The sequence below is a fragment of the Marmota flaviventris genome, chromosome 1 (genome assembly GCF_047511675.1).
Source record: "Marmota flaviventris isolate mMarFla1 chromosome 1, mMarFla1.hap1, whole genome shotgun sequence".
Taxonomy (NCBI): Eukaryota; Metazoa; Chordata; class Mammalia; order Rodentia; family Sciuridae; genus Marmota; species Marmota flaviventris.
Window position 1 is genome coordinate 8,322,868 of NC_092498.1, and position 18,896 is coordinate 8,341,763.

Below are 18,896 nucleotides of genomic sequence, written 5' to 3' on the forward strand. Positions count from 1 at the left end.
AAGAATGGCCAGAGAAAGAATGGCCAGCTGCAGGGACAGTCCCTCTCACTGAACGAGCCTGGTCCTGTCAATTAGGAAGGCAGAGGATAAGCTACATTTTAAGTATTTACATTCAAAAGAGAAAATGCATTAAACCAGATAAGGCAAGAGAAGCTCTTCCTGAGAAGCCTAAGGAAGTAAATGACATAGGATGTCATTTCACTCCCATTGCCAGGTGGCCCCTCTTCTCAAATGAACCCTGGTGCATTTGCCATGGTTAAGTGTAATAATTTCAAGGTAATTTCTTTGGGGTCCGAGTGAGCTATTTGGCTGTACATTTAGTGGTGGTCATTTCCCTGGCAGTTAAGAGGCGATAAGAGATCGTGAAATAGAGTCTCATTAAAATTAAAGACTGTGACTCCATGTGCCCCAGGACAACCTTAAGGGGACACTAATTTGTTCAACATTTACCATTAAGCCATTAAAAGCATACTGATGCAGGCTGGGACGCAGGTCCTACACCGGGAGTTAAAGCTTTAATGCCGTTCAGGTATTATTTTCCAATTTCAGTTCATTTCCATTTTAAAGCTATAGTTTGCATTGGCAGACTTGGAAGGGATTTCACCAGCCTGTTTATTTTGGGAATGAAATGGAGAAGCTAGAGGAGGAGCACAGAAGAACTAGACAGCCTGGATTATTTTGGATGAAGGGAGGGGCGGGACACCCTCTCCTGAGATGAAAGGACCCAGTTCCACATGGGCCCTGCCTACGTGGTGGAAAAGTATTTCGGGGTTCAGTAGTTTCTTGAAGGTCTGTGATTTCTTATAGCCTTTCCTAGTCCCTAATTGTGGGTAATACTTGGAATTAGCTCAGAGATGTAGCATTTAGAACATTCCATCTTGATGAATGTTTTTATTCCAAGTTGAATCTAATGGCTGAACCTGAGCAGAGGCCAATGCAGACAGATGTTAGGTGAGAGAAACAATGACCAGCTCAGCTAGCATCCCTTATCCACAGCCACCGCCCCTTCCAGACCTGAAACTCCTACAGACTTCAGAGAAGAGGGAGTTTGAAGAGCAGAGACCACACCTCCCCTGCCATATTAGTCTCCAATCCACCTGGGAACAGGAGAGGGGACATCTGCAGGCCTAGGGCCATTCCCAGTGTTGAATAGGAAAGAACAGGACAGTCCCAGGGTCAAGGGTAGATTCACCTAAATGTTTTCTGCCTCTTCTGATTCTAGACCACTCTATGTTAGTGGAGAGGACACAGAACAACTGTGGGTTGGAGTGAAAGGCAAAAAGGTGAGGTTAGTTGTGGGTCTGTCACCAGCCTGGTGGTGCAGCCCTGTCTCTGTTCCTCTTCTGGGGACCATAATTCAGGAAGGACAAGGACCATGCCCCAGTTACCTGATACCACAGATGCCTGTTAAACATTGATCACTGGGTAGACAGGTGACAGACCTGGGTGGCTGGGCCTGGGGACAGCACCTGACCCCTGGACTTCTTTGCCTGCTTCTTTTCCTGCAGCATCTTTGGTCAACTTATGATCCATGTGAAATGGCCTGTAACACGTTAGGTGCTCTAGCGACATTTATAAAATGGTCATCACTGGCTGAGCCATCTGGGTACATGTGCCTCTGGGTGTGTGTGCAAGCTTTGGGGACCCCGACTCTGACTTCCATTAGAACTTCTGTTCTCAGAGGAATAGCGCTCTCTGAATGACTCAGGTGGCTGAACCCGCATATACTTTGTGGCCACCAGGCTGTGTGACTAACTCCAGCTTGTACCACATGCAAGAGACCTGCCAAATTTTATCTGGACGTGATTTCTCATGCCTTGGGGTATTCCCCACTTATCTGGAGTCCTGAGTTCAGCATAGCCCATTTTGGGGACCATGTGGCAGAAAACCCCCAGCCCATCACTGTGGATCAACATGCCAGCCTCTGCCAACTTCTAAGCCATGTGACAAGAACAACCAAGGATGTAGGGCTAGCCTACGTGGAGGACTTTGATTTAATATTTAATTATTTTTAAGAGAGGCCAGAGGGGGCTACCCTCAAGTGAAAACAGACAAATCCATCTCCTGAGCCCATCTCCTGCCTTCACCTGGGTCTGGGGGCTTTGCATCCGAAGACCAGCAAAAGGAAACTTGGCCTGCATAGCTAGGAAGGACTCGGCTCAATCCTTTTTAGGACAGAATATACTTTGCACAGGGGAACGGGGGCTCTCTCCATGTCTGGATCAGCTGGCCTTGAGAATGCAAAACGAAGAAAAAGAGGTCAGTCTCAATCTAGGCATTTCCTCTTGTTGTCACTGCACTGTCCAGCGGCAAAGGTGGCTTGAAGGGCCGCCTTTCCCTTCTTTGGAGGCAAAGGCAAGACTTTGAGTTTTCTTGCTCTCCTTGTGAGGGTCACTAGGGAGCTCCTACAAACCAGTGCCTAGGAGATGGGTGGAAAGAGGAGGGGAAGGCTGACTTGGGGAACAAGGGGAATAGCCTGGCTCTGCCCTGAGCATCTGAGTCATGTCCTCAAGTCACCAGGCCTCCTTGGACTCCAGTTTCCTCACCTGTAAAGTGAGGAGGTTGGACCAGATCATATTTAAAATTTCTTTGAAAATGCAGCTGGGGACATCAGGAGTAGTATTTTCCCAGGTTCCTGAGGTTTTGAGCAGGATCTTCTTGTGCTAAGAACCAGCTGTAGGGTACCACTTGGAAAATGTCCTGTGGGACACTTCCTCCTAACAGTGGTGACAGAGACGGGGAAGAAGAGTCACAGCCCCACAAGTCTGCAGTTCTCCCAGTTTCAGTCTTGAGGCCAAGACCACATAGCAACTGTCATCTTTGCTACATGAACCTAAAAATCTCAGCAAATCTGGCTCCTGACATTTGGCTGTTAAGGAAATACTTATATACAGGTCAGGCAAGTCAGGGATTCTCAAGCAGGGAGGGGCCTTAGAGAGATCTAGTTTATCAACTTTTCATAAATGTAGGGGAGGGAGAGGAGTCCCTGGGAGAACTAGTGACCCACTCAGGATCCCATTCGAGAAATGGTGGCATTGGCCTTGATTAAATATTAAAATCCATGCTCTTTTCCACAAAGGTGTAAACCTCAAGAAATAAAGGATTTAGGAGACAGACTGATCTTTCTTGGCTGTACATGTGCATAATTTCTCTTTTAGAGACGCTGGAAGGCTTCATATATGGCTTGATAAGCAATTTTAAAATGAGAGGTATTATAAAAATACCCATTACCATTGTCACTATGCCATCATTATTATGGTAATGTGATAAGTAAAATATAGTTGGCTGTAAGGCCTAGTGCAATTGGAATCCTGCCGTTTTGGTGTAATTAAAAGAATTAGTGACTCCATTAGGTGCTTCATGGTATATATAAAAAATTCCTCAAAATAGTAGAAAGAAAAAAATTTGCTTTCACACATTGATCTACTTTTTCTAGTCTGATACGCCACCTACTGGAAAAAACACCAAATATTATTTAAAGTGTATGATTTAAAAAAAAAAATCAAGAAAACTGATTTTATATCAATAACTCCCTGAGTTTTTATAAATACCCGTGACTGGGTAAAGAAATTCTCATTCCAGAACTGGTGCAGCTTTTCTTTAAAAGTATTGATTTCTGAGATGTTTGCAGCAGGAATGGCTACGATACTATGTTGTCCTTGTTTCAAAGAATCTACTCAGAAAAAACTCAGCAGTCTTAGGTTTGTGTCTTTGACTTCAAGTTTCCTTTTTAGCAATAGATATGGTATGAGAATAGTTCATGGTTGTGATATACTCTATATTTAAAATCACAGTAATAACCATCACCCGTGGTCTGCATAGGTATCGGGAGCTTTAGGTAATAATGTACATAATAAGCATCAGTGGATTAGTTAGGGTACATGTTCCCTGATGACCTCAAGGTAATGACATTTTAGGAATAAAGGAAAACATACATGTGGGAAAGGGGAGGAAGAAAACAAGAGGGATGAAAAACAAAGTTCGAGGGCTTTTGAAAACAGCTGCTAATAACTAATGTTGCTCACGTGGCTCATGTTACGGCTCAATCTTTATGGATTAGATGAAAAGAATACAGAAGTTTGAGTGAGAGGGATTTTGAGAAGGCCTCAGAGATTTGAGAAGGCCTCCTGGCTTGTCTTTCTTCACTCGGTTACTGTGGTTTTTCCAGCACCTGCTTCCAGGACTTGTAGCAGTGGGATCCTGTGAGTTCTGAGGAGCCTCATGCAAGGGAGTTTAACAAGGCTGTCAATAAAAAGGAAGCCACCAGCGGGGGAGCTGCGTCTGTTAGTCTGCTGTGGGCCAGTATGTTGCTGCTGGGTTGTTTACCTGCCCTGGTTGGGACTGGCCCGTGTGGAAGCAGGTGACTACTCTGATGTCAAATGCTTAATGCAGGCCCTCGCTGTGACTGGCCAGATCCTCACCTGAAGAGGCACTCTTCACAGGAGGAGATACTTATTAAATCCAGAGGAGCAAGCAGGCTATTGTGTCAACTGGGGGCATCTCTGGGCACAGTCCTGAGAAGGGGACACCCGTCCAGGAGTATACCTGCCCCCAGGCCACCAGTGCACAGGTGAGTGATTATCACAGGGTAACCTGGCTACTGAGAGGGTGCAGACTGCAAGGGCTGACCACACCTCCTGCTCAACAGACCTTCAATAAACCACTCAACTCCTGATAGGTCCTAGTATACACCTGGATCTTCTGGTGATTTTGCTGACCAGTCACCCTGTGAACTGGGACCAGAGTTAAGCTGACCATATGCAAGAGAAGATAGACTGAGCTGCATTCAAGGTGATTAGATTCTTGCTTGGGAAATATGACTTATGAAATAATTAGGAAATAATGTTATATAATATTATATAAAAATCAAATATAGCTGGGCAGGATGGCTCACCCCTGTAATCCCAGCTGCTTGGGAGGCTGAGGCAGGAGGATCATGAGTTCAAAGCCAACCTCAGCAACTTAGTGAGGCCCTAAGCAACTTAGGGAGTCTCTGTCTCAAAAAATAAAAAAAAAGGGCTTGGGATGTGGCTCAGTGGTTAAGAGCCCCTGGATTCAATCCCTGGTACACTACTCCCCCCCAAAAGAAAATCAAATATAAAATAATAAAATGTTACACAAAATTCCAAAATGTATGATATGTAGAATAACTTCCATCATCATTCAGCACTTAGATTGGCGGAGTGGAGACGCTCTGAAGTGGAACACATAGACCTATTCTCTCCCAAGTAATGGAGGTGGCCGTCTCATCAGTCCTCAGGCTGTGCTTTGGAAAGGAATGGTAGAAGATGACAGAAGGTAAATGGGAGATAGATGGCGGAGAACTTGGAGAGCAGTGTGGGTTTGGTTCCTAAGTGAGTAGGGTTTCAGGTTTTTAAAACCTATTAATCTATCCCTCTGTCTACTTATCTATCATTTATCTTTATCTATCATCTATTTTGTGTTATATTCCTATCTGTCTCTCTACCTAGCATCTCTCCATTATTGATCCTCTATCTACCTATTTATCATCCACCTACCTATTACCTATGTCTACCTATTGCCTATCTATTGTCTATTATATTCTGATCTCTCTCTCTACCTATCATCTCTCCGTCGTTGATCATCTACCTACTTATCATCCATCTACTCATTATCTACCTGTTTATTGTTATCTGTCATCTGTCATTCTGGTGCAGTGTCTCCCCAGATTTCTACTGTCATTTGTAACTACAACTTCTCTATGAAGATGTCAAATCCAAGGTTTGTGTTTGCTGAGCACCAGTCCTAAATGTTGGCAACCTGCTTTGGGAAGAGTCCACTCATTGTACAGAGGAGAGGAGAGACCTGGAGAGGGTGAGGAAGGAGGTGGGAACCCAGGAGAAGGAATCGAGAGAAAACAGCAAGCCCAGCACCGCGGGGTGAAGGGTTGTGGGAAATCTCTCTAGAGGAAAGGGCAGGAGAACTGAGGGACAACTGGCACGTGACATTCAGCAGTGCTACCACGTGGTGCATGCTCTGGGGTGCTAGTGCTGAGTTTCACTTGGTAACTTAGATGGTGCTATTTCATCTTGGCTGGAAATGCTGTGGATCATGAGACACCCACAGAGGAGCCTAGAAACTGAAAGGAGTTCTGGGGAGGGCGTAGCTGTCACCCAGATGGGCAAGGCTGGGGAAGACTGTGGCTCAAGTTCATCTGAGAAGGTTCCAGGACCTCTCCCCGAGGAAATGAGAACCCTCCTGAGAAAAAAGAAAATCCTAAGGGCTGAGAAGAACTGGGCACAGAGAGAAGGGAGATTATGGGCCAGAAAGTAGGAAGAAACTGACAGTTTCCAGACTGGATGTCTGTTTAACCACGGGGCTGCTGACCCAGAAGGGCACAGGCGTGCCTGGGGGAATGTGTATCACAGACGGGGAGCACGGTGCTGTGGAGCACCTTGAGATCTGATCCCCAGAGGCAGAGCAGAGGGCTCCTACCTATCTCTGCCGTCCCTGTGTTGGCGGCTATGATGGATAAATGGGGCTGGTCTACAGCATGGCTGGGGACCTGCAGAAGGCACCCCTTCTGAGCAGCGTGTGGGATGACATTCACGTAGAAGATGGGATTAAAACTGCCATCAGGACCACCAAGGCCTGAGGCTGCTGCTTAGGATGGGACATGCCCAGGGAGGTGAAGCCTGCAGGGGCCACATTAGTCTACTCTAGGTCAAGAGAGAGCCAGCGAGAAGAGTGGTTATGGCCAACTGAGGAGAAGGGCCACCTTGGCACGTGAGAAGGTGCCTGTTTTTTTTTTCTCCCTCTCTTCACCAAACATGTAGCTTGGAGCATTGGAAGGGAGACTGAGTTTCACTGTGTGGCCAAAGGTTCAATCCATAAGCTATGACTAGAACCCCTGAGAGAACTCTGGACACCAGAGCTCAGGCTAACAACCCTGGTTTGTGATGCTGTGCACATTGTGGCACCTCGGTGTTCAGAGAGCCAGGTGGGGTGGAGGGAAGTCCTGAGGACAAGGGAGATTTGCCTCTGGGACGCTCCTGAATCTCACCCTCTGACTCTCCCTTTGGTCGGTCCTCAGTGTAGCCTAATACAATCATGACCATTAGTTCTTCCCTAAGTTCTGAAATTCGCTCTAGCAAATTGTTGAACATGAGAGATATGGAAATCCAGGGGGCCATGAGTGATAGTGGTCCAAAGGCCCCCAGGCTTGAAACTGTGTCTGAAGTGAGGGATGCTTGTGTCCTTAAGCAGTGAAGTTTGGTCTAACTCCAGGCGGTAGGTTCTGGAAGTCTTTGCAGAGGGTGAGTTAGGAAGAAAGGGTTAAAAAATAAATGCGAATATATAAAAGCTGTGGCTGAAATGTGTAAGTTGAGAGTCGATAGAATCTCCACGAGGCTGGGTTTGGGCTTAAAACAAGCACGGTGTATCCGCCTGGGTCATGGCAGGAAAGTGCTCGCCCAAGTACTGCTAAGGAGAAGAGAGATCTATGGAGAGTGGGGGCCTTTGGGGACCTCAGCAATGCTAGCACCAGGGACTGGCCTTGGTAGGAGGGCATCACTATCCCTAAGCCTAGAAGAGCAGGAAATAGGCCTGAAACATGGGGCTGGGGCAGAGGGGTCAGTGGATGGAGCGGTGACTGTGGCCAGAAGGACAGAGCCAGGCCAGGCAGGAGAGTTGGGGACATTGCAGACCCTGATCTCTCTTACCTCTCATTCTCGTTTTCCTGGCAGAGTCTCAGGGACGACAGCCAAGGGTCAGAAAGCTAAGCTGGCCACCTCTGGGGCCCAGTGAGGGATGACTGGCACCCTCTGGGCAGGAGAATGCCACGTGGAAAGAAAATGATAGCGATATCACAGGCTCATTTATTTATTCAATCAACCTTCATTAAGTGCCTGTGGTAAGCCTTTCAGTGTTCTGGGTACTTGGAAACACAAGGGTGAGCAAAAGTCCCAGATCCTAGCCCTCACGTGGCTTCCTTCCTAGAATGGGTGGCACTGAAGAAACCTCACGCAATGTACCATGTTAGGAGGTGGGAAATGTTGGGTCTTTCCCCTCAAATTAGAGCAAAGTCAGAGGGATCTGGTGTGAGGAGGAGGATCTGACTTCAACCTTCAATAAGACCATCAGGACGGCCTCACTGAGAAGAGGGGATTTGAGCAAAGGCTTTTAGGATGTGAGGAGTTAGCCCTGGAGACACCCAGGAAGGAATGGAAAAGGCCACTTAGTGTAAATCCAGGGGTGGGAGACTCCCTGGCAGGAAGCCCGTGAGGCTGCTGGGGAGTGAACGGGGCGGAGGGTGGGGGGTGGAGGGCCGCGGAGCTGAGTGCAGAGGGCAGACCCGGCTCGTTCCTGTGGGTCTCGCAGGCCATGGCAAAGACCCTGGCTTTTCCTCAGAGAAATGAGGACCATGGGAAGTTCCGAGTGGAGAAATCACAAGATCCGATGCCCGTCTTAACAAATGGGGAAGAGGAGGTGTAGAGATGTGCCCCTAAGGGCCAGGTAAGAGGACTGAGCCCAGCAGGGAGAGGCCTGCTGTGTGATGGAGGCCCAGGCCCGTGCAGAGCTGTGGAAGTGCCCAGAGCGACAGGGATCTGGGTGTTTTCAGGCAGAGGAAACACGATCTTCTAACAGACTGGATGGAAAGAAGGGACCAATGAGGTGGGAAGAGACGAGAAGCAGCCCTGAAAGTCCAGGCAGCAGCGGTACCAGGTACTGCATGAGCGTGTAAATGAGCCAGTTGAGTGGGTTGGGAGGTTGCTGATGATCTCGGTGAGAGAGCCACCGGGGCAGTGGAGGACAGAGGCCCAGTGGGGAGAGGGCATAAGAGGAAGTGGGGGAAAGACTCCAGTGCTTGCATCTGGCAAAGGGATGGTCTCCAGAATACACAAAGAGCGCCACAATTTAATAATGAGAAGGCAGACAGTGGATGAGAGGAAAAGGGGAAGAGACTTGAACAGATACTTTACCAAAGAAGATTTACCAGTGAGAAATGAACATGTCAAAAGCTGATCCACTGGCTGTCAGGGAAAGGAAAAGCCAAGCCAAAATGAGATGCCATAACAAAAAATTAAAAAAAAAATGGCAATATCAGTGGGTGTGGTGGCGCATGACTGTAATCTCAGAGGCTTGGGAGGCTGAGGCAAGAGGATCATGAGTTCCAAGCCAGCCTCAGCAATTTAGCAAGGCCTTAGGCAACTCAGCGAGACCCTGTCTCTAAATAAAATACAAAAACGGGCTGGAGGTGTGGTTCAGTGGTTAAGTGCCCCTTGGTTCAATCCTCAGTTACAAAAAAAAAGAAAAAAAGACAATATCAAGTGTTGGTCGATACGTGGAGCAACTGGAATCCTCCTGCTTTGCTGGAGGGGATATAAAATAAAAACTAGTTTTTTTTTTAGCAAAGTTAAAGATATACTTACCAAGCAACCCATCAATTCCATTCCCAGATACTTAAAAGAAATTTTAAAAAGTCCATAATATACACAGGTATGCAAATGCTCACAACAGGTTATTCATAATATTCTCAAACTGGAAAATATGCATCTATCCATCGAGAAATGGATGCAGAATCAGATAGTCATATAGTTTATAAATGCAATGCTACCTAGAAGTTCTGAACAACTGCAGTTACACAGGACAAGGATGAACCTTGGCCTCATCATGCAGAGTAACAGGAGCCAGAGAAAGACTACGTGTCCACGATTCCATTTATATGAAGTTTTGGACAGGCAAAGCTCATCTGTGGATCTGTAGAGATAGAAATGTGCTCAGTGAGTGTTGCGGGGAAGGGCTGGGTGGATGGACAGGAAGGGACCTGGGGACACCCTCTGGGTTGACGCTGGTGGTGATTATGTGTGTGTGTCTGCCAGCACTCATCAATCTGTGCACCTGAAGTGTGCACGTTTCATGGCACGCAATGCACACTTCCTTAAAGTGGATTGAAAAGAGTAGTAGACCTGCAAAAGCTGAACCGAAGCAGCACAGATGAGAGCATAACTACTTCCAGGAGTTAAATTGCAAAGAATTTTTTTTTTTTATGGTGCTGGGGATTGAACCCAGGGCCTCATGCATGCCAGGCAAGCACTCTACCAACTGAGCTACATCCACAGCCTAAAGAAACTTCTTCAGTGGGGAAAGTGGGATGAGGAGAAGGCTTGGTTTTAGGGTGAGTGGAACCTCCCCTTATTTGCCTGCCAGTGGAGGTGAGGACAGAGAACGCTGTACCCATGTCCTCGAGGGAGTGAGGGGGTTTAATGGGAGAGTGGAAACTTAGTTTCCCCGTGTTCTTTCCCAAGAGTGAATGCATTTAAATTTATAATCAGAAAAATACAATAAATGATATAAAAAGAATAGCATTTCCCATATTGGTCATGTGAACACAGAATGACTGATGCGGTGGGACTGGTGGCCAGTAAGGACCCGTCCGATTCTACAATTTTTCTAAGTACACATTCTGACTGAGGTTGACCATTGACATAGTAGTTCTCAAGGAAGAACTTGACGAGGTTTGTGATGACCATCTTGGTTTCCATGAACAGGGAGGGAGGTAGGAAAGGATGTTATCATAAAAAAATACCCAGAAACAGAGGCATCAAGAGGTTTGTGTCAAATCTAAGCCTACGGAGTCAGTGGTTGAAATCCGGTTTAATACATATCACTGTGTGCTCACTGTGGTTGGAAAGAACATGGCTGATTCCCTGGGACTCTACCTTTCCCCTTCACCAATGTCTTAACTTGTGTTTGTTTTGCTTAAAGACAAGACACCACTCTCTCCCACTCTTACCCCCTAACTCGTGGAGATAATGGTTTTCCTAAGTCAAAGGCATTCACTGATCAATAGTTTTTCAGATGATGTTTTAAACTATGGGTCGGAAGTTTGTTCCCAGTGTGTCTAACAGGCTAAGATAAGGGCTCTGGGGTCTAAACCTCTTTAATGAAATGGCATTTCCCTCTTTATTGGCTGGTCTTTGGGTTTACTGGTCTGCTCAACTTGTGATTGTGGGATGATTCTCATTTAAATGAACTTGAGTTTGTTTCCTTAATGGTTTTTCAATAATACTGAAGATGCCCTGGGACCTTTTGTAATCGCCCACAGTAAAGGGAGAAAAAGACTAATAATAAAAAGGAACTCATCCTACCTGGTTAAAAAGGTTACATTTCTATTGATTCAAACTGTGATACAGGCAAAGTCCTTCCTGCTAAAAAGGTGGCTCAGCAAACACTGTCCTTCTGAGTGCCGCGGCTCACCTCCTCTTCCCCATCTGTTAAGACGGGCATCCGATCTTGTGATTTCTCCACTCAGAACTTCCCATGGTCCTCATTTCTCTGAGGAAAAGCCAGGGTCTTTGCAAGGCCTGCAAGACCCACAGGAACGAGCCACGTTACTCTGCCCATAGGTTTTGGCAGCAATAACAACATTCAGGATGGAGTCTCAAAACTGGCATTATCAGAGGACTGATAACCACACCCTCGATTCTATTCCAGGTAAAAGAGCAGAAAGGCGCGTCAGGAAGGCGTTATAGAGAGTCACTTCAGAATACGGGGATTATAAATGCCACGGGTCTGCACTCCACTTGATGACCTGCTCTGCTGGCTCTAGAACGCAGTAGAGCTCGGCTCCCTGGGACGACTGCGGTTTTAACACTGGGTTTTGAGCTCATTCCAAGAAGTGGCTGTGGGGAGGGCTGGGGAATTTAGTAGAGGTGTGGAGAGATGGAAAACAGGGAAAGCCAGGCAAAGTGAGGAAAGGGGCACTGCGTCCTGACGCAGCCCTGCAAGAGGGGCACTGCGTGTGTCGGATGCGTGTGCAAGTGTGTGTGTGTGTGTGTGTGTGTGCACTTTAAGGCTGTAGCAAAATGGGCTGACATTAATCCTTAGCCTTGGCTTATTAGATTTGGCTTTGGATGCCATTGTGTGTTCAAATCTACTCTAGCAGAGGTGCAGCATGTGCAGGTCCTGAATCTCATGAATGACCCTAGATCCACTCTGTGCCTTGGTCCAAACCCAGCTCTCCTTCAACCGCCCCTTCTAGAAAAGGTCTCCTTCCTGACATTCTGCGGAGGCTCCCTTGGCAATCTTGGGAAGAAAGAATACACTGCTGAGGCTGGGTTGTGGCGCAGTGGTAGAGCGCTTGCCTAGCATGCTTGGGGCACTGGGTTCCAACTTCAGTACCACATTAAAAAGTAAATAAATAAAATAAAGGTCCATCTACAACAAAAAATTAAAAAAACATATGCTGCTGAAAGTATTTGTGGGAAACAGAAAAAGTGCAGAAAATATTTCAGAAGAAAAACATCTCCTCCTCCTCCTCCTCCTCCTCCTCCTCCTCCTCCTCCTCCTCCTCCTCCCACTCCTCCACATTATCAACATTTTCCATTTCTTGAAGGTCAACTTCTGTCACATCCCACCTGAGGAACTTAACACATATCATTTCAATCAATCCACACACAACTCTGGGTACGTATTCTTGTTTGCTCAGTTTCACAGTTCGGGAAGCTCAGCTTGCCTAGTCTAAGCTGCTGGGTGACACAGCTCGGAGGTCAGTGAGCTTGAAGAGGCCAAGCTTCCCCACCATGCTAGCTCCTACCCAGTCCCCTGGCAGAGCCAGGCTGGCACCATGCCCTCTGCCAGGCCAGGGGTAGCTCTGGGAATGGGTGGGGAACAGGGGCACCCAGTGTCTTCTCTGTTGTCCTCCTCTTCTCCATGTTCAATGCACTTCCTTTTATCCACTTTCTGAGTTATATGACCCCATTCCCTGTGTGTCTACTTCCGGTAGCTGGACAGATTTTCAGAGATGGCCTGAAAGATAGACTTCAGAAACCCACCAACTACTTCATCGCTACCCCCACTGTGCATTCGTGGGGTACAGCTGGGGATTAAGCACACAGTGCGGATAGAAGCCTCGGGGTTCATAACCCTGACACTAACAGCATTTTCTCAGGGGACTGGGAGTCAGGCTGCTGGAGGGAGCTGATTTCCACTGTTTGTATCACTTCTGCTGTGGCCTGAGGTGACAATATCAGGAGGGATGCTTGAACACGGTGGCAGTCATTTGCTCAATTGTTTCCTTTATTATCTTAATTCCACTTCTTTTTTTGATGTTGTTCTTTTATCTTTTCCTTTGAGCTACCAGCCCAGACCCTCTCTTCTACCCATAAAGGCTTTTTTCTATTGCCACTCCCTCCAACATTTGCATTATATTTCCTCATCTTAATATTAGAGAAGAGGTCATTATTTTAGTTCACTCAGCAATGACTATAGAAGAATGTAAATCAAATCTATCCCAGAAAGCAGAAGGGGTCTCTGCACTCTCAGATAGTTCAAGCTCATGATGTGTGCACAGAACATATTCATTTATAGGGTTACTCAACAAACACTTCTTTAAAAAAATTTGTTTTTGTAGTTATAGATGGAAAATATGGCTTTTTGTAGTTATAGATGGAAAATATGCCTTTATTTTATTTATTTTTATGTGGTGCTGAGGATCGAACCCAGGGCCTCACACGTGCTAGGCAAGAGCTCTACCACTGAGCTACAGCTCTCAGCCCCTAATAAACACTTCTCAAGGTTCTCCTGTGTGCCCAGGGCTTGGGGATAGAGCAGCATAAAAATCCCTGGCTGTACCCTTTGAACACAACAGTGAGCTCCCATTTATATTCGCAATACCATGTCCCAGCACCAGCGTGGTATTTCACATTAGATGCAAATGACCCAGGCCATAACCCATGGCTCTGAATTTGATGAGCGTTAATAGGAAAAAAACCACCACTGAGCTGGTCTCTCACAAGGCTCTTTCCCCTCCCCAAGCTCACTGGTTATGGCCAATGACCACCAGAGGGCGTTTTAACACTAGCTCAGGCCCCACTCCAGGCCCCTGTCCATCAAAATCCTCACCTTCAATACCAGAGCTGACTTCTCCTTCCTCCGAGCGGAGGGGCAGCGAGCAATCCTTCAGAACCTTGGACCACATGTTGAGATACATTTACTTTTCAGAGAGAAGATAAATTTATGTGAGATAGGAACCTGCTTTCAGGTAACTGTGCATAAGAAACAACCCACTCTGCCTATTGTACTAAAAAATAGCTTGGAGAATTACAGTCTTTGAGAGTGATTTTAGTGCACTGCAGATGGATATAACAATATAATGCCTCACAGATTGGACTTTAGTTTTCATGCTAGACAAAATAGAAATCCAGCAGGCTTATCTTCTTTCTTGAGAGATGATTTATGTACTTAATGTGCTTGGGGAGAACAAATGAACTCCCCACCTTGCAGCTCATAAGCTTTGGCTGTGTTCTGGAGAAGGAAAGAGAACTGACACCTCAGACCTTAAACTGGATCCGAAATTGCACTGCAGCTGCCTTCCCACTGAGCTGTAAGAAATGTAGAGCGAAGCAGACACATTTTTCTGGAGTGTAGGAATGGAGGTCCTGTCTAGCCCTGGAGTGCATAATTCATTTGCAGATGAAATTGCTTTAGAAAAGAAATGAAAAACTTGCAAGTGTTGACATATTCATTATGAGTCTTTTTCTGTTTCAGATCAGATGGGTTTGATGGGTTCCAACTTATTTTTTTCATATGTTCGCTTGTATAATTTTTATGAATTACAAAAGAAGCAAATGCTGAATCCCGTAGTAAAAGATAAGTAAGAGAACATGGTGCTCCCGGCCCCCAGGGAAGACCTTAAAGGTGCAGCTCAAATGCCTCTGTGGGTCTTCTTGGATCTCTGGCTCCCCCCTGCCATGATCTATCACCTCTTTCTGTGCTTCCCCAGCATGAGCTTCTGCTTGGGTTAGCACTGAGTTCACATCTGTACAATCGATGTCTGTTCCCTGGCCTGGGCTCATGGAGGGAACAGTCACACTGTGCGCTGTGCCTAGGCTGAGTGCTGAGCACATGCTTAATGGCCTACAAATCAGTGGAGGGGGAACTTTGTCCTGAAGACCCTGTAGATAATGACTTGTTGGTCGCTCTCTTAGTTCTTGCTTTTAAGAAAGAGAAAGGAATTGGGAAGAAAGGAAACTAATATTTTGTTGGGTCACAGGCCATCCTAGATGTTTTGTATTTTCAGTTAATGCACACAAACCACATTAAAATAAGTGGCCTTGTTCCTATTTTATCAATAAGGAAATAGATTTCGGTAACCTGCTGGAGATCACAGAGCTATTAAGTGGAAGAGCCTGATAATAAGGACTCCTTAATATTTATGTCTTAATAACTACTTCTAAATTCAGCAGTCGCAACCCATGGGGGTCTCTGCTTAGCCTGAGATCATTCTTGAAGGGCCATTTTGCTTTATGTGCTCTGGTCTTATTTCCAGCTCAAATTGCTAATATTCTCTTCTGCTATATCCCCTTTCTATTATTTACACATTGAAAGGGAGACTAACTTTGAAGTCTCTTGTAGAGAATTAGGTGGAACATGTTTCTTTTATCTGAAGAAAGGTGCATCAAGCGTGCACACATCTTTTCTCCCCTCTGAGCAGAAACTCTTGAGGGTGAAGGACATATTTTGTTCATCCTGTCACCCCTTTGCCCCACCGACTCACCACTTTCCACTCTGGGTCTCTCCTATGGTGGACGCTCAGCACATATTTGTTCTCAGGTCTATTTTAATTCAAGTTGACTCATTTTTATTTGTACTCCACATAGGTTAGTGGCCTTGGGAATGGTGTTGGTGACCACCTGATGTTACCCAAGTCAGGTTTAAAAACTGGTTGCTGCTTGGAACTTTCCCAGCATGAAATGAATGGATGGGTGGTAACAGGGGTAAGAGCTAATGTCAGTTAGACGTCACCGTGGTAAATTCTTAGTGAAACTCTCAGGTGGTTTTAAGTAGAAAGAAAATGCATTGTTAATAGAATAGCTTGCAACCATCTTGAGAATGTCTCATCTTCATAAATAGGATCTTCCCCAGACACCTCCACTGCACCCCTGGACTGTCCTTGCCTACTGGCTGCCCACACATCTAGGGGCAGATGTGGCCAGGGGAAAAGCTGCCGCTGGTTTGAAGGAAGGTCATGGAGCAGAATCTGGGTACCTTGCTTCCTCCTTCTAGACACACTTCACACACAGCCCTGCTTTTTGCTTGTACCAAATAATAAAAAAAAATGCTGAACTGCCCTTCCCAGGGCCAAGAATCCATAGTCCATCCTAATACCAGAGTGGACATTACAAAAGCTAATGAGATCGTGAGGTTTTTGATGGGTGTCTCAATTTCAAACAGGCTTTTATGGATACACAGAAATATGGAAGGAGAAATGAATGCAGGCCAAATCAATGGGAAGACTCTAACATATGTAGTTCCCCTCTCTTTTCTTCCCAGACGTCTTCTATAGAATTGAGCCACTGTAAGGACACAGGAAACTAATAAAGTACTGACCTACGCTCTCCAAAGAATTAAACATGTCTGTCTTCCACTCAAGTGTAAGGTTAGCAGGACTCGCGGAGCCACCAGGAGAGCGTGGGAGTGGGCAGGAAGGGAAAGGGGAGTTCTAATGGCCCCTCGTCATTCTGGCCGTCACCTCCCTCTGCCAAGCTTGCCTGTAGTGCACAGCCACGCTGTGAGTTCACCACCAAGAGCAGATAAAAGCTAAATTAGCCAAAGGGAAGAAGCTACAGTAAATGTAATTTCAAGAGCAAGACTCTGGGCAAACTAGGTCAACTTTCTTTATTTGTTCTGACAACCCTAAAAGGATTGAATGCTTCCAGACAGCGTTATTTTCTTTAATAAAGACTGGAACGACCTCTGGTATTAAAATTTTCAGGAGTGTTTACATCTATACACTTTTTGGTAGTGTCTTTATTGGCAGAGAGTTCAAGGGTGATAAAGGCACATGGTTTTAAATGATTAATCAGAGCTTTGGCGTCTGATTTCAGTCTGGTTACTCAGAAAAGAAGCATGGCAAAAGAGAAGATGGGAGGTGGTGTTCATGTTTAGAGAACTGACCTAGAGCTTTATTGGTGTGTGATATTGTGTGTTGAAATGACACCGACCTTCAAGTTAGACCTCTTAGTTTTCTTTCACTTTGAAAGTTAGGATTTTATGACCCCAGAGAGGCATATTAGGTCATTTCCTTTAATGATTGTGTTTCCCCTAATTACATTAATTATTTTTTCTAAAGAGACTATTGTGCAATTTGGTATGTTGAAAATGAGTGTAATTTTCCACAAATCATAGTAGGTTGCTATTATGATACTATTAGTATGTTACTATTGATGATCTCTTATTGTGTATAATTTAAAAATTGAACGTTGTCATAGATAACGTATGTGTAGGAAGAAACAGTGTCTGTAGGGTTCAGTATTGTGTGATTTCAGCATCTACTGAGTGTCCTACAATACTCCCCCTGTCCATAGCGGGTACCACTATATGCAATAAAGCATTTTACAACTGTTATCTCATGTGACCCGTCAGACTAAGTGCCTATGACCTCAGCTTAGGGCAGGTGCTTTAAAAGGGATGGAATGGTCATAGGCGTCAGTTGCTCTTTGCTTACTTCCTCAAGGAGGAGAGGGATGCAGGAATGAATTGGCCAGTTTCCAAATATCAATGAATGAGAATAGAGCAAGCCCAGGAATATGGAACCTTCCACCAGAAAGAAAGAGATGGAACTGCTAAAAGCTTTGAGCAACAAAGTTGCAGTCAGATTTCTCAGTTCAGCAGACTGACTTAGCCCATGATTAAAGGCCACACTGGGGGTCTTCCCACTTGAGTCTTTCATGTCAGGTGGTCTCAAGGTAGCTGCCATTACCTTGGGAGAGAGGCATGGGCACCTGGAGGTGAAATAATTAGGTGGGTCTAAGATTCAAGTCTCGGAGAGAGCTTGGGGTGCAGTTATAGGCACAGGAAATTGACTGGAAGCACAGAGTTCGGAAGCCAGGTCAGGTATGGAGGGATTGTATTTGCAAAGAAACCACAGGACTGGTCTACTTTAGAAATACCTGTACCTGCAGGAGCTGGAACCTACAGCTGCACAGCCACAGGAATGCACTGTCCTCAGTACTCGATTCAAAGGTGGCCATGGCAGACCACAGACAGGAAAGAGCTTTGTGGAGGACTGAGCCATGGAGGGCCATGAGGACAATGGAAAAAGTGATCCTCCTTCTACCAAGGGTGGAGGTCGGGGACTGATGGCTGTGGTCATCAGAGTAGCTACCCAGTATACTTTCATCACTACTGGAGACTTTCTGCATCTAGAAGCATGACTGATATGAGATAGACTTACTGGGTAAGCCACAGAAAATTTGGGGTTAATTTGTTGCAGCAACTGGTGATATCCTAACACTTGCACCTTTCTCTCTATGCCTAGCATGTATCCTCTACCTGTTGCTAGACATTCATATTCAACACGTAGTACAAATGGTAACTGATACAACTGTTTTTGTACAATTTGGTTGAAATTCTGACTAATGGCAGGTAGGAAATTAACATCTTTATTTTGAGAAATAGAATTCAGTAATTTTTTTTTTTTTTTGGCGGGGGGGGGGGGAATTTGTTTTGAAAACTCCCATTAAATATAAAGTCATGTCCTTTGTGGTAAAGAACCTGGGGACCTAATCACCATTATTCCTGAAGACCGAGAATTATTAAAGAAAGGTCTTATTTTGATTGCAGGAAATCTGTTAACTTCTTCTTGGCAAGGATAGGGTGGCTCTCCAGTTAGATGAAAGCCAAAATGACACATCCTTCCCATCTGTCCCATTGATTTTTAGAGAATATGGGTTCTGAGTATCTGTGCCAGAGACTGTATCCCTTAACTCTCTGCTGTCTCAATTACATCAAAACTCAAAAATATGTGCTAGTTATGGATAAAGAACTTCAGTTTATTCATTTTGGTTTCCTAGCCAGTTTTATCCTTGGACCAGGCTGGATGTCAGCAGCTGCTTCCTCTCCACTCTCGTCCCTTCACCTGCCCGTCATTC

The 18,896-nt window shown here is 45.6% G+C and overlaps 1 protein-coding gene and 1 non-coding gene across 2 annotated transcripts in view; both read right to left on the reverse strand.

Moving 5' to 3' along the window:
* Cntnap2 (contactin associated protein 2) overlaps positions 1-18,896 on the reverse strand; it is a 1,323,006-nt gene that overhangs the window by 114,852 nt on the left and 1,189,258 nt on the right. The window lies entirely within an intron of this gene.
* Positions 10,008-10,081, reverse strand: Trnaa-ggc (transfer RNA alanine (anticodon GGC)). The gene has a single exon. It is a non-coding gene; the product is annotated as a tRNA-Ala (tRNA).